The sequence below is a fragment of the Theropithecus gelada genome, chromosome 4 (assembly GCF_003255815.1).
Source record: "Theropithecus gelada isolate Dixy chromosome 4, Tgel_1.0, whole genome shotgun sequence".
In the NCBI taxonomy this organism is placed as follows: Eukaryota; Metazoa; Chordata; class Mammalia; order Primates; family Cercopithecidae; genus Theropithecus; species Theropithecus gelada.
In genome coordinates this window covers 21900379-21913624 of record NC_037671.1, presented here as the reverse complement: position 1 = coordinate 21913624, position 13246 = coordinate 21900379, and the positions used below count along the sequence as shown (strand labels likewise).

The 13246-nt window shown below is 38.4% G+C and overlaps 1 non-coding gene across 1 annotated transcript; it reads right to left on the bottom strand.

Annotated features, from left to right (window-relative positions):
- Positions 1-10271: 10271 nt before the first annotated feature.
- Positions 10272-10343, bottom strand: TRNAQ-CUG. Its single transcript has one exon. It is a non-coding gene; the product is annotated as a tRNA-Gln (tRNA).
- Positions 10344-13246: the final 2903 nt, after the last annotated feature.

Sequence of the window (13246 nt, the reverse complement as noted above, 5' to 3'; positions counted from 1 at the left end):
AGGGACCTACCCTGCTCTCTAAGATAATTCTGGAAGCAATTCACTAGCTTTCTGAGACAAGCCTACGGACATAATCTCAGGACACCACTGTTGGTAAAATGGTGTTGGTAAAAACCCCTGGTAATGGAAACTTTACAGTTATGTGGAAAATATAGGAGAAGATTTTGTGCTACAAATATAGACGCTTAGCCTGTACTTCACTTCTTGTACCTAAGGCCATAAAAGAATAGTGTTCATTTGTACAGAAACTGACTGAAGAATTATCAGGTAGTATTCTGTGATGCACTCCAGGTATTTGGCTGTTGCCCAGCTATTTAACAGACTGTAGCATTCAGTGCAGCAGTGTGACAAGCAAGCCCGGGCATGTTTTTATTTGTGTTCATGTTATTTGAATAAGATTAAACTACTGTCACTGTCATTAATTAATGTGAAGCTCATTAGTGCTAGCATTATTATTAGAGATGTTCCCTTTCCAATGCATTCAGACAATGTGCTGTCTCATTGCAGCTGCTCATTTCCAAGTCATCATAGCAGATGACATGGAGATAAAGAAGAAGCTGTAGTATCAGACACCTGGATGAACCAATCTATCTTCAAAATGTTTCTTACAAATTTATATCTCCTAAGATTTCTCATCATCTTTTTCAGTGACCACTGGGGATTCACAGGGGGTAATCTTAGCCCAAAGTAGAAAGCACAAAAAGTTGTTTAGTCTACAGAAACAGTGATGGCATTGTTGATGGTGATATTTAATTAATGACATGGGAGAGACAGTGTCCAAACTTCAAGTTATATTTTAAGAACCTTAATCTTAACTATGTGGTGTAATGATTTTACAGTTAAAATAGGATGCAAAATGCAACTCCTTTTTTTTTGTCTCAAAGCAACATGAGAAATAGGTCAGACTACTTAACAATTACATCAAGATAATAAACAACTTGTCTCTTAGTTTGGGCATTAAGAATTTGTCCAATCTAAATATCTTAGTCTCACCCAGGGCAATTCTCAAAACTATAAACTCTTATCCAGTGTAAAACTGCCCCTGTCTTTTAGCTCAGGGCTCCTCCAGGCTTGGAAACTTATAAAGTAAGGGGCATGTTCTGTTACGCCTCTCTTGTCTAACCCTAAGCCCAGTTCAAAACCTTAACCCATCTTCTTCTTCATTCAATAAGCCTTGTTTCTATCTCTCCAAAAAAAAAAAAAAATGAATCGCAAGAAGCACAGAAGCTAAGGTAGGAGACATTTGTGACCAGCTGAAAGAGAAGCACTTACCAAACGAAGGGAACTGCAGTCATAAATCTCAGTAGCAGATCCTCTGGAAACCCATAAAATCTCACCAAAAGATAGGTTCACTTTTGGACATCGGCCCAGATGTAGCTGGCACCAAGGGCAGATGGCAGCAGTAACCAAGTGGATAAGACTCTGCTGTTTCCCTATTAATTCACTCATCATCCTCTCCAAAGCCAGATGGGTCAAAAACCACAATCAGGAAGGATTGAAGAAACAACCCTGACCTTTCTCTGGACTCTAGGATTCCATGACTGGACCAGGCCCAGGACGGGAGAAAGAAGATTTACCTGGATACACATTTGAAGTCTTGATTAATATTCTGCAATGGACTGGAGTTGTGTGATTATTGGATCAGACTAAAGTTTTTAATCCCCAAACAAGAGACCGTTTGTTTATCACTGGAGAAGTAAAACCTGCCTAAGGGTTCATCCAGGGGCAGAAAAAGAATGAATCCACAGAGAGTACTAAAAGAGACTGAAGACGCACTTTGAAGGGAAAATGACATTGCCTTGTTTTATGCTTGTGCTCTACAGAGCCCATCTTATTCAATGAACCCATTACACCTTTATTTCATTTTTGGTGGGGTGCCTGCCAACCCACATTCCCTTCTTCATTTGCACTCAACCATCAATACCTCCCCAAACACCTTTTCACAGAAAAGTCCTTTATCTGTCTTTGTAATAACATGGACACATTTAAAGCTGAGAACTTAATGGACCAAGTGGATGAACAGCATGTGAATACAGAATTGTAATGTTAAAGGTTTGTTTACACATTTGTTCTGGTTTAACCATAGTTATTATAGAAATTAGACTAAATATAAACTTTAAAAATCACCTACTCAAATTTGATCATGTTACAATGTGGAAACTGAAGCTCTGCTAAAGAAAGATACTTCCTAGAGCACACATAATATCAATAGGATGCTTACCACTAGGACCCAGGCCTTCTCTTCTAGTGATATTGTTTCTGCCATTCTCTAGCCCTTTATTTGTACCCATTAATTTTATTTTTTGCTTTTCATTAGGAATGTTAAACCTAGACTATAATGGGAATCTGAAGAAAACTTTATATAATAGAACAATAGAACGTTTAATATTTAAATTTAAATGCCTCGCTGTGGAAGCAAATATATGTATATATATGTGTGTGTGTGTGTGTATATATATATATATATATATATATATATATATATACTTGTGAGCTTCCTTTACCATGGTTTTGACAACTGATATTTTCAGCACATCATAATGTAGATGTGTTAGAAACACATCACCAAGGGAAAACTCTCCACACAAAACTCACAGGGCATTTGTGCAAAATATATTGTCGTTACAGTAGCAGTGTGTTAGGCTGCCATTTTGGACATGGTATGTAATGCACACATATGATCTCTTCTGCATTGGGTACACTATAACTCTTGCCAACTTAGATTTACTTAGTGCCAAGTTAATAGATATTGCCAATTTCTCTCTCACCCTGAAAAATTATACAATTTTTTTATGATGAAAGAAGGGAACTGTAAGCAGAACTGTAAGCACCTGTGTCCCATTCTTGGACTGCCTCTTGCCTTGAGAACTGCTTTGGTTGGTCTACAATGCCTGTGGGTGCTTCAAACACCTTGGGCTCTATGGATATTATAATATCCATCCTACCTGCTGTTTTTGGGAAAATTAAAAATACAACCTGCTTAGAGATGAAATAATTTCCTTCAAATAATTGAACATCTGGGGATATTAGTGGGGCATTTAGTATCTTTAACATCTTCAAACAGAATGCCTTCTCTCAGTTCATTACTGAAATGATATGCACAGCAATTTATAAAGTGATAACAGAGCAGCTATTATGCTTGAAGACAGAATCCTTGACTGGATAAATAAGTAGACCTGAGTTAAGTGCAGTGTCAGTCTTCCTACTCTTTAATACTGTAAGCTATTGATCTCCTGGACATCTTTAAATTTTCATGTATTTGGATCAGTTCCATTTGGTTCAGGTAGCCTTGTTAAAAAGGGATTTGCAGGTCTTTGCAGTGTTACAGCCCTGCCAAGTTAGAATAACTCAAGACAAGGTCAATGTCTAGGACTCTCTTGTATTAAATCAGCAAGTAAGCTTATATGCATTGCAGATTCCTTGCCCATGAGATCTCTTGTCTAAAGCAATCTGCTGAAAGGTGATAGGGTTGAAGCATGGGCTAGACAACATGCATATGGCAGAGGGTTTGTAATATTCTAAGTGGCATCCACTGTGTCCCCTTGGGTCAAGATAGGAACAGTATTGGTAAATCAATAGTTTAATCCATCTGAGACAAGACTATTTATCAAAACTCTTTCTTTTATTAAACAGAATTCTGCTAAACAAAATCCTTTCACTTAGTTGGCAGAAGTCATCTTGCATCATATGGCATACCCTACCCACACTAAAACAATAATCACCAGCTACAGTCTTCTTGTATTTCTGCTCCGACAGAAGGTTTGCTAAACAGACCAAGTGTTTCCCTTATGCTTAGGCACATGGCTATTAAGTAAACTCTGACAAATTGAATTGTAATTATAGAAGATTTGGAGAGTAGTGGCATTACTCAAATATTAAGTCATAATTGAAATGACTACATCGCATGCAACATTCAAAAAATGTGCTGAAATCTATAATGGCTCATCTGTAATATAAAAGAGAAATGTCTTTATATAACAGTTGATAAAATATATGGAGAGGGAGATTTTTAAACAGTCATTATATTGGAAATCTACCTGGTTTTACCCAAAAATTAAAAACAAAGAGATGAGGCAATCTATACATCCTATTCTATAAACCTTCTGCAAAAAGGGTGAAAATGCATTAAAAAACATTAGTATTAAAATATTAAAAACCTTCCTTGAACTTTCACATTCTCTAAAAAATGAAAGAAAGCTCTAGGGAGATAACAAAGAAAACCCTCTTTTGTGCATTATAAACCAAAAGAGCAAGTGTCAGCAGTAGACTAACTCAGTAGAATGATTTCTTCACAACACACAGCATCTCCCATCCTCTATGCCCATGGCTAGGAAATACAATAACTGCCAAGGGATGGAATTTTTGAACCCTCTCCAAGGTATCATTCTGCAGAGAGCACAGTAACATAGTCACCCCTCCAATTCCACTTATGGGAAAATTACACTCGATGCTTCCCACCTCATCCTTACAACTTCCACCAATGGATATTTTTCAACAAGTATAAACGATATAAGATTTATAGGACACCAAGAAGCTGAAACTGTACATGTTTGTTCAAGGAATACTTAATCTGCTCTTGTTGCCTAGATGAGGTTGTGGATTTGTCGCTGATATATTTGATTTGAGAATCAGAAGGGCATAGTTTTGTAAATATTCCTTTAAGTGGAAGGCATAAGTGATTAACATAAGTTCTCCCAGAATTGAGGAACTGAAAATTTAAGCCCGAACATAAAAGGGTAGTAGCCTAGCACGAATTCGACTTCTTTCTCAATTCTGATGGGATCTCACCTATTTAGAGAATGTCAGCAGCTATGGCATCTGGAGACAAAAGAAGACCCTTTGTCTAAAGTGGCACTGCATCTGATCCTACCTGGTGTACCCTCCTCACTTACGGGAAGTTCTGTATTTTGGCTAAATATGCCAAGTATCCTTAGAATTTTATACCAGGTGGCCGGGCGCGGTGGCTCACGCCTGTAATCCCAGCACTTTGGGAGGCGGAGGCAGGCGGATCACGAGGTCAGGAGATCAAGACCATCCTGGCTAACACACGGTGAAACCCCGTCTCTACTAAAATTACAAAAAATTAACCGGGCGAGGTGGCGGGCGCCTGTAGTCCCAGCTACTCAGGAGGTTGAGGCAGGAGAATGATGTGAACCCAGGAGACGGAGCTTAGAGTGAGCCGAGATCGCGCCACTGCACTCCAGCCTGGGGGACAGAGCGAGACTCCATCTTAAAAATATATATAAAGAAATAAAGAATTTTATACCAGGTGTGCACGTTAGTGATAGTGGCTGTGTCTCTTCTAATCAATCCATAAACGATTGTCTACAATGAGTTAAACTAAAGAACACTTGAAGGAAAAAGTCCAAAGGTCTCCTGCGTTCTTGGAAGACAACGTGGATATGATAGAGGAGATTCTGCTTGATAACCGTGAGACTGACTCAATGGTATCATTCTCAGAATATGTTTTAGTAATAGCTGGAGATATTCATTGCTTCCAAAAACCATTGCCTCTGTCCACCGGTATGGGACTTTTCATACAACAGTCCATGGGACCTGGCTTGATGTATGGTGCTCTCAGAAGAACTCTATGCACAATAGAGTCTACCTGAATTTCTCAGGCAAGTATGATTGGCGTTATGACCTTCAGCTACATGTATCCTGGGGCAGACGTAAACTCACATTTCAGGAACCGTCCAGATAAAAGGTCCCTTGGAAAGAAATAATTTGAAATTTTCAGACTTTAATCCTCTGAAATGCATGTTAGAACAGAGCTCTAGGATCAAAGGCAGAGTGCTACTATTTATTCAGATCTCTACTCTTAGCATCAGATGTTCTAGCAGTTAACCTCTGTCCATGCTAAGTTCTGCCTGGAGTCACTGAGCATCAACGGCCGAGCAAACCCTAGCGTACTGTCAACAGATTCCAAGCCTTTTTAATAAGATTAAATGGTCAATGTTCTTAATTTTCTCACCCCAGATACTAAAGCAAGCAGAGTAATTCATGGTTATTCACCAGTTGTGTAATCAAACTAATAATTATACATCCTCCCATTCATAGGTGTGTTCATGAACATTTTCTTATTGGTTCTTCTCAAAAATGTTATGAGGTGGATTTTGTTATCCCTGCATTATGAATAGGACACTGAAACGCAGACTCAGGCCCAGGAAATTTGACAACAACCTTGGAGCTGTTTCACCTCTTCTACAACCACTTCTCACACTTCAGGCATCTTCAGTTTATTTACAAATAACTGTATGCCATAGCTGATACTCAGCAAGGACATGATTCTAAACTGAATTTTCTGCAGTGAAACTAGGATTGCTCTAAACTAGCTATCTTTGCTCCACTCTTAGTATGTACTCAAGCACTACAAGGAAATTCATTTTATCAGCACCCTAAGCAAAATATAATCACAAAGTTATATCATTTGGAAAAAATGGTCCATACAATGTGTGAGAGCTCATTCAATCTTTACACTGGAAGCAGGTATGGAATGCCTTCCATGAGAATACAGACGTATTTTCAATATATCTACCCCTAGTATTTGTTATTTATTGATTGATCATTCATTGAGCAATTCCTATTTGTTAAGTACTGTCTGAAGTGCCAAGGTATAATAGTGAGTATAAATAGTTTCTGCTATCAAGTACCTACAGTCCAATAACGCGGCAACTGGACTAGAGTAATGTGGTACATGTATACTACGAAGAGTTCCAGGGACTATAAGCTCAGAAAGAAGGATCCTGTGCAAGTCCCCAAGGGTCAATGAAGAAATGCCCCAGAAACTGATGACTGAGCTGAGGCAGAGGGACAAGTAGTCACTCATGTGGTGTGGGGATGGAATAGTGGGAAGCTGAACTTTTTTCAGCTTGAGTAATACTGTGTGGCCTGCATATTTTTGTTTTGGCTGTACTCCAGCTTTTACCAGCCTGGTTTTTTCATTCTCATTTTACAAACAAGAAAAGGCATGTTTAGAGAATTTGAGAGTCTCATCCAAGGTCATGGAGCTAGTGAGAGATCTAAGAACCAATACAAGTCTGTATGACCACTATGGTTTTAGAGAAGAAAGAGCGCCAGACTGGAAGTCAGGCAACTGGAAATCTATTCTGTCACCAAATCCCTGTGCAACCTTCAACAGGTCACTGAAAAGCTATGCTCTGCTTCCCTTATCTCTAAACTGAGGGGATTTAAGCCCAATGACCTCCAAAGTTTCTCCAGTTTTCAGTCTGATACATTTAACTCTCTCCTGATTAGACCAATAGAAGTAGAAGAAAATTCTGAAAAATAAAAAGGAACTAATTAACAATTATCTATAATAATTATTATATACATATGTGTGTACGTTTGTGTGTATATATACATATAAAACAATAGTCACTCCTTTCATATGTGTATATAGAAGGGGCAATATGCTACAATACTTTCTAAAGGTGAATATCCTTTTTTAAATGATGAATATGTTTTTTGGACTAATGATTCTTTTAGGTCAACAGAGATAATTGTGCAATGACTGCAGTGTGATAGAATTTCATTACCATGGTTTGTCTGAGGGTGGTTAATAGAGAATCAGACCCATGGAGGGGATTTTTGTGGCTAAAGATCATAAAATTTTTAAAAGTTTTTCTACATTTTTATTTTCTGATTATTGTGTAGCCTGTGGCAAAGCCAACACTCTTAAGTGTAATGAGTAAGGCACTCAAATTTCCTTGAAGAAAACTCATATACTCAGGGAAAGAAATGGCTTAAACACAAAAATCAAAGAAGGCAGAAAATGGTTGTTCTAACGTGTTTGTGAAATGCTGTATTTTCAGGGTTCTACTAGAGATAATTTGTTAATTCTAAAATCTTGTTAACAAAATCTTCTTTTAACAGAGTTTTTAATTTTCCCTAACACTGTCTGTTTTAGAGAAGTTCCTTTTGGATATTTCTTGGGGTTAAGAAAGATAACGTGATCTATATATTGTCACAGCAATTTATCCTGCTCCAATAGATGTAGAAATATTTTTACATATAGTATTAATATCATATCATACTACCCTATGAGTTAGGCAATTTATTAGTTTCATACCACCACACGAGTTAGGCGATTTATTAGTTTATTAGCTAGGCAATTTATTAGATTTGATTTGATAAAATCAAATCCTAGTTATCATTCATAAAAATCAAATCCTAGGGCTGCTGTAACAAATTACCACAAATAGGGTGGCTTAAAACAACACAAATTTATATTCCTACGGTTCTGGAAGCAAGAAGTCCAAAATCAAGGTGTCAGCAGGGCCATGCTCCCCCCGAGACTCTGGGTACCATCCTTCCCATCCTTCCCAAGACTCCAGGTAGCATCCATTACACCATCTTCGGTAGCATCTTCCCAGCTGCGCTGGTGCCGTTGGTGCCCCCATCCCTTGGTGTACAGCTGCATCCCTCCAATCTCTCTTCTGTTGCCTTATGGAGTTCTCTCTTTGTGTTTTCTGTGGCCAAATTTCCCTCTTCTTATAAGGAAAGCAGTCAAATTGGATTAGGGTCCACTCTAATGACCTCATCTTAACTTCATTACATCTGCAAAGACCTTATTTCCAAATAAGGTCACATTCATAGTTCCTGGCGTTGGAATTTTGACATATATTTTTGAAGGATACAATTCAACCTGTAATAAGTGGTCTTGGTGTGGTTATTATTTCCATTTTATAAATAAGTGAATTAAGACATGGAATATCTAAGTGGCTTCTCCAAGGTCATACAGAATGTTATTGGCAGAATAGAGACAAAATATACTGTCTCCTAACTCTTAAGTCAGGCAAAGGAGCAGAGAAGATTACTAAATCAGGTAATGAATTGCCTAGAATCAGAACTTGCATCATTTAATTGTCTAGACAGCTGACTTACATAAAGTCCAAATTACTTAAACATGGGTCCCTGCTATGTTATCATTTATAAAAATCAAATCCAACTGCCTTTGGGTATAATTGTACCTTATTAGATAACTTTGATAGAGAAAAACATATTTCATTCCCAAAATATGTTTCAGCTAACTTAGGTGCATAAGTTAACTTTCAGCTAACTTAGGAGCATAAGTTAACTTTCAGCTAACTTAGGTGCATAAGTTAACTTTCAGCTAACTTAGGTGCATAAGTTAACTTTCAGCTAACTTAGGTGCATAAATAATAGGCTATTCTTTAACTGATTCCATTCATAACCTCAAACATTCTTTGGACACTGTAAATGGTGACGAAATAAATGTGGAATAGTCTGTGGTACATAGGACAAGTTGGAACCTTTCTCTTCAGTGCATATGCCAAGAAATACTTCATTTTGGGTCATTAGATAAGGGAGACAAAATTAAAAACAGATTATTTAACTGCCAGCGTAGTGTCCCAAAGAAACTGAGTCCTTTCTCTTTTCTCAAATAACTGCTGTATTTATCAACTGCATCTTCTAGTTAAACAGCAATCTTCTTTACATAAGCAACCTTCTCCATTCTGGGGTTTCGTTTACAGTCACACACCATTTAACGGTACGGATACATTCTCAGAAATGTGTCATTACGTGATTTCATTGTTGTGGAAACATCATAGAGTGTACTTACATAAACCTAGATGGCACAGCCATCTGTGCTACACACCTAGGCTATACGGTATAGCCTATGGCTCCAAGGCTACAAATCTGTACATCATAGTACAGTATGAATATGGTAGGCAATTGGAATGCAGTGGTAAATATTTGTGTATCTAAACATAGAAAAGGTACAGTAAAAATATAGCATTATAATCTTATGGCACCACCACCACACCTGCTGTTCATCATTGGCTGAAACCTCATTATACAACCCATCACTGCCCTTACTAATGTGTCAGTCTAGTTGTCAAAAGTGTCTGTGGGCCAGGGTACACGGCATGAATTACACCATCCCATGACCTCTCCTCTCTAACTCGTGTTATTTTAAAAATAAGAATCTGTAAGGAATTCCTTTGGAATTTCTGTATATGACCAACTGCCTGTTGGATGAAAGAATAATTTCCAATTGTGTGGACGCCTTTTCTTTTGTCTGAGACAGAGAATCTCCTTCTGTTACCCAGGCTGAATGTCAGTGGCAAAGCTCATTGCAGCCTCTGCCTCCCAAGTAGCTGGGATTATAGGCACCTGCCACCATGCCCGGCTAATTTTTGAATTTTTGTATTTTTAGTATTACTATGTTGGCCAGGCTGGGTTTGAACTCCTGGCCTCAAGTGATCTGCCCACCTTGGCCTCCCACAGCACCCAGCCAATATGAAAGATTCCACCGAGATTTGAACTTGGATCGCTGGATTCAGAGTCCAGAGTGCTAACCATTACACCATGGAACCCTCCCTTCTGATGTTATATTCTGGAAATACAGGCAGCAGAAAGGGATTTAGGTGACTAATAAGACACTCATAGTAAAGATCAGTAAAGCCAATGAAAAAATCAAACTCTACGTGCATACTGATTTTGTATGTTATTGGCAAAGCTGGATTACTTGACTTTTCTTTATATCCTCTAAGTCATACTTAATTGTGATAAAAGCCTTTATATCATTCATTTATTAATTCCTTCACCAAAAATCATTGAGCATCTGCTACATACCAGGCACTATTGTGACACTGGGGATACAGTGGTAAATGAGAGAAACAAAGACCTGCCCTTTATCCTGGTAAGCAATTTTTATTCCAAAGAAATATCATAATGGCCAAATACAAAGATGGTGAGCTAGAAAGGTGACCTGCCTGAAAACTGGACAGCCTGGCTTTATCACTCCTATGTGCCTTCTGTTCTCTTGAGTTCAGGTAACTTGTTTACAAATGAGAGAACTGAATAAATAAACTTTAAGAAATAAACTTTCATTCTTTCATTCTTCCTCTCCTATTAACTACAACCCCTTTCATTCTTCCTCTCCTATTAACTACACCTCTCCTATTAACTACAACCCCATGACATCCCATGTGACAGACCCAACAAATTGTGAATACCTGGAGCTTACATTAAGGCTTTCTCTAGAATTCAGAAATTACTGGGGGGTGAGAGGAGATTGCTATCTGAGATCAAAATACATAATCAACACATCTTGAACTGCAGCATAGACACGTAAAGTCCCATCCTTCAGGGGAGAGGGGGACACCAGACCAGTATGTCTTGACCATTTTAACAATGTTAGCTGAGATGGTAGCACTACTTTGTAACATAGTAGCTCATAAATATTCATCACATGAATGCATGAGCCTTTCAATCCTAAAATCCTGTGACATTATTGCACTACATGGAGATAGCTTTTTAAAGGAAATGTTTTTTAACCAAAAATAAATGCCTTTTTATCTGAAATTGGGGTTCTTTTTACTTTGTGAGATCAGAGGCCACACGCCTCTGAGAGTCTCTAGAATTTCATGAGAGTTGGGGCTGTGTCAATCTTGTTCATCACTAGAATTCCAGCTTTAGGACAGCGGCTGGCACTCAGCAAATATTGGCAGAATGAATGAATTAATGAGAACTAATGAAGAAATTATCCTTTATAAACAACATCCTGAGGCAGCTTGACTCATACAATCATCCTTCTGCCTCAAGTCTGAAAACCCCAGGACTCTTTTGAAAGGCCAGAACGAAATATTTTAAAGCAATCTTAAGAATATATTTAAACAGATTTTATGTGCTTTTATCACATGCCTAGTTCTCTCTACCCCTTTTATCCTTGCCTGCCCAGTAAAAGATTCTTCTCCCCCGATGCCTTCCCAGCACAAATTGTGCAAGGCCCCTCCACAGTGCCTGCCAGGCCGGATGAAGGAACCAGGGTAAACTCAGAGGTAGCCTGCATTCATTGCCTGTGCTACATAATTAGAAGCTTCCAAGTCCTCAATTCCCTGTTCACCAATATAAGACCTTTTTATTAAAAACACTGGTTTTCAATTCCCACTGTGTCCATGAGATAACAAGGCATAAAAAAGAAATTGGATGGTGCTAGGTACATAAAGGTTTGGGAAAACATTGTTTAAATAGTGAAGAATTTATTTCTAGTCAAAAGTCTAAGAACAAGTCCATGAGGAGTTCAAAGGCATAAATATATATGAAATATGATATCAATATACTTTCTTGTTCCCATAAATGTCCTAGTGTGCACTCATCTACGATGTCTCTCAACTAATATAAGACCCCATTGGCCGGGCGCGGTGGCTCAAGCTTGTAATCCCAGCACTTTGGGAGGCCGAGATGGGCGGATCACGAGGTCGGGAGATCGAGACTATCCTGGCTAACACGGTGAAACCCCGTCTCTACTAAAAAATACAAAAAACTAGCCGGGTGAGGTGGCGGGCTCCTGTAGTCCCAGCTACTCCGGAGGCTGAGGCAGGAGAATGGCGTAAACCCGGGAGGCGGAGCTTGCAGTGAGCTGAGATCCGGCCACAGCACTCCAGCCTGGGCGACAGAGCCAGACTCCGTCTCAAAAAAAAAAAAAAAAAAAAAAAAAGACCCCATTACGCATCACAAGATGGGGAATACAATGAAAGTTCCATTTAACAGTCCATGCCTAGTGTTGCAGAAATCTTCAAGGCCTACAGATATAGTTATTTAGCACTCATTATTCAAGAGCCTGCTCTGTAATATCAATACGAGTAAACAAACTTTTACAACTTAAAAATCTGTGGTTAAAAGTGAGACCCCATTGGCCACATTACCTCTACAGACTGTATTCATCAAGAATGGAGACTTCTCAATTCCACTTCCATCTTTTTAGGACCATCTGCCTTGATGCACATCTAACTCAACTGATAAATAGAAATTTCCCAGCTTGCTTGTTTAAATCTTGTGTTTAAATCTAGTTGCCCACCAGAACAAAGAAAGAGAAAGATGTTACCATTTGTCGAGCTACTGAATAGGTATCTATTTATTTCTAACAGAAAGGCAACATCAAGAAAGTGAAAATTGAAGCTATAGAGAGAAGAAAAAAAGTATGAGCTAACAAAATGATTCCGAAGGCAGAGTATACGATGGACCTGGTTATTCATCATATATATTCCACTGTTCTTTGTCCCACAAAAATAGTCCTTAATAGTATTACTTTCTGGTGTAGCTACTAGGTTGTGAGTTAATTCATTAAGAAGCCAAATTCCCACTCAAAAATCATGTTGTTTAGAGCAACTGGCACAGAGCTTTGTAACAAAAATATTCAACAGATGATTTTGGTTCAAAGAATCTAATGCTATTTGCTTGCTGAGGAGGGAACAGAAGATAGGCACAGTGAAAA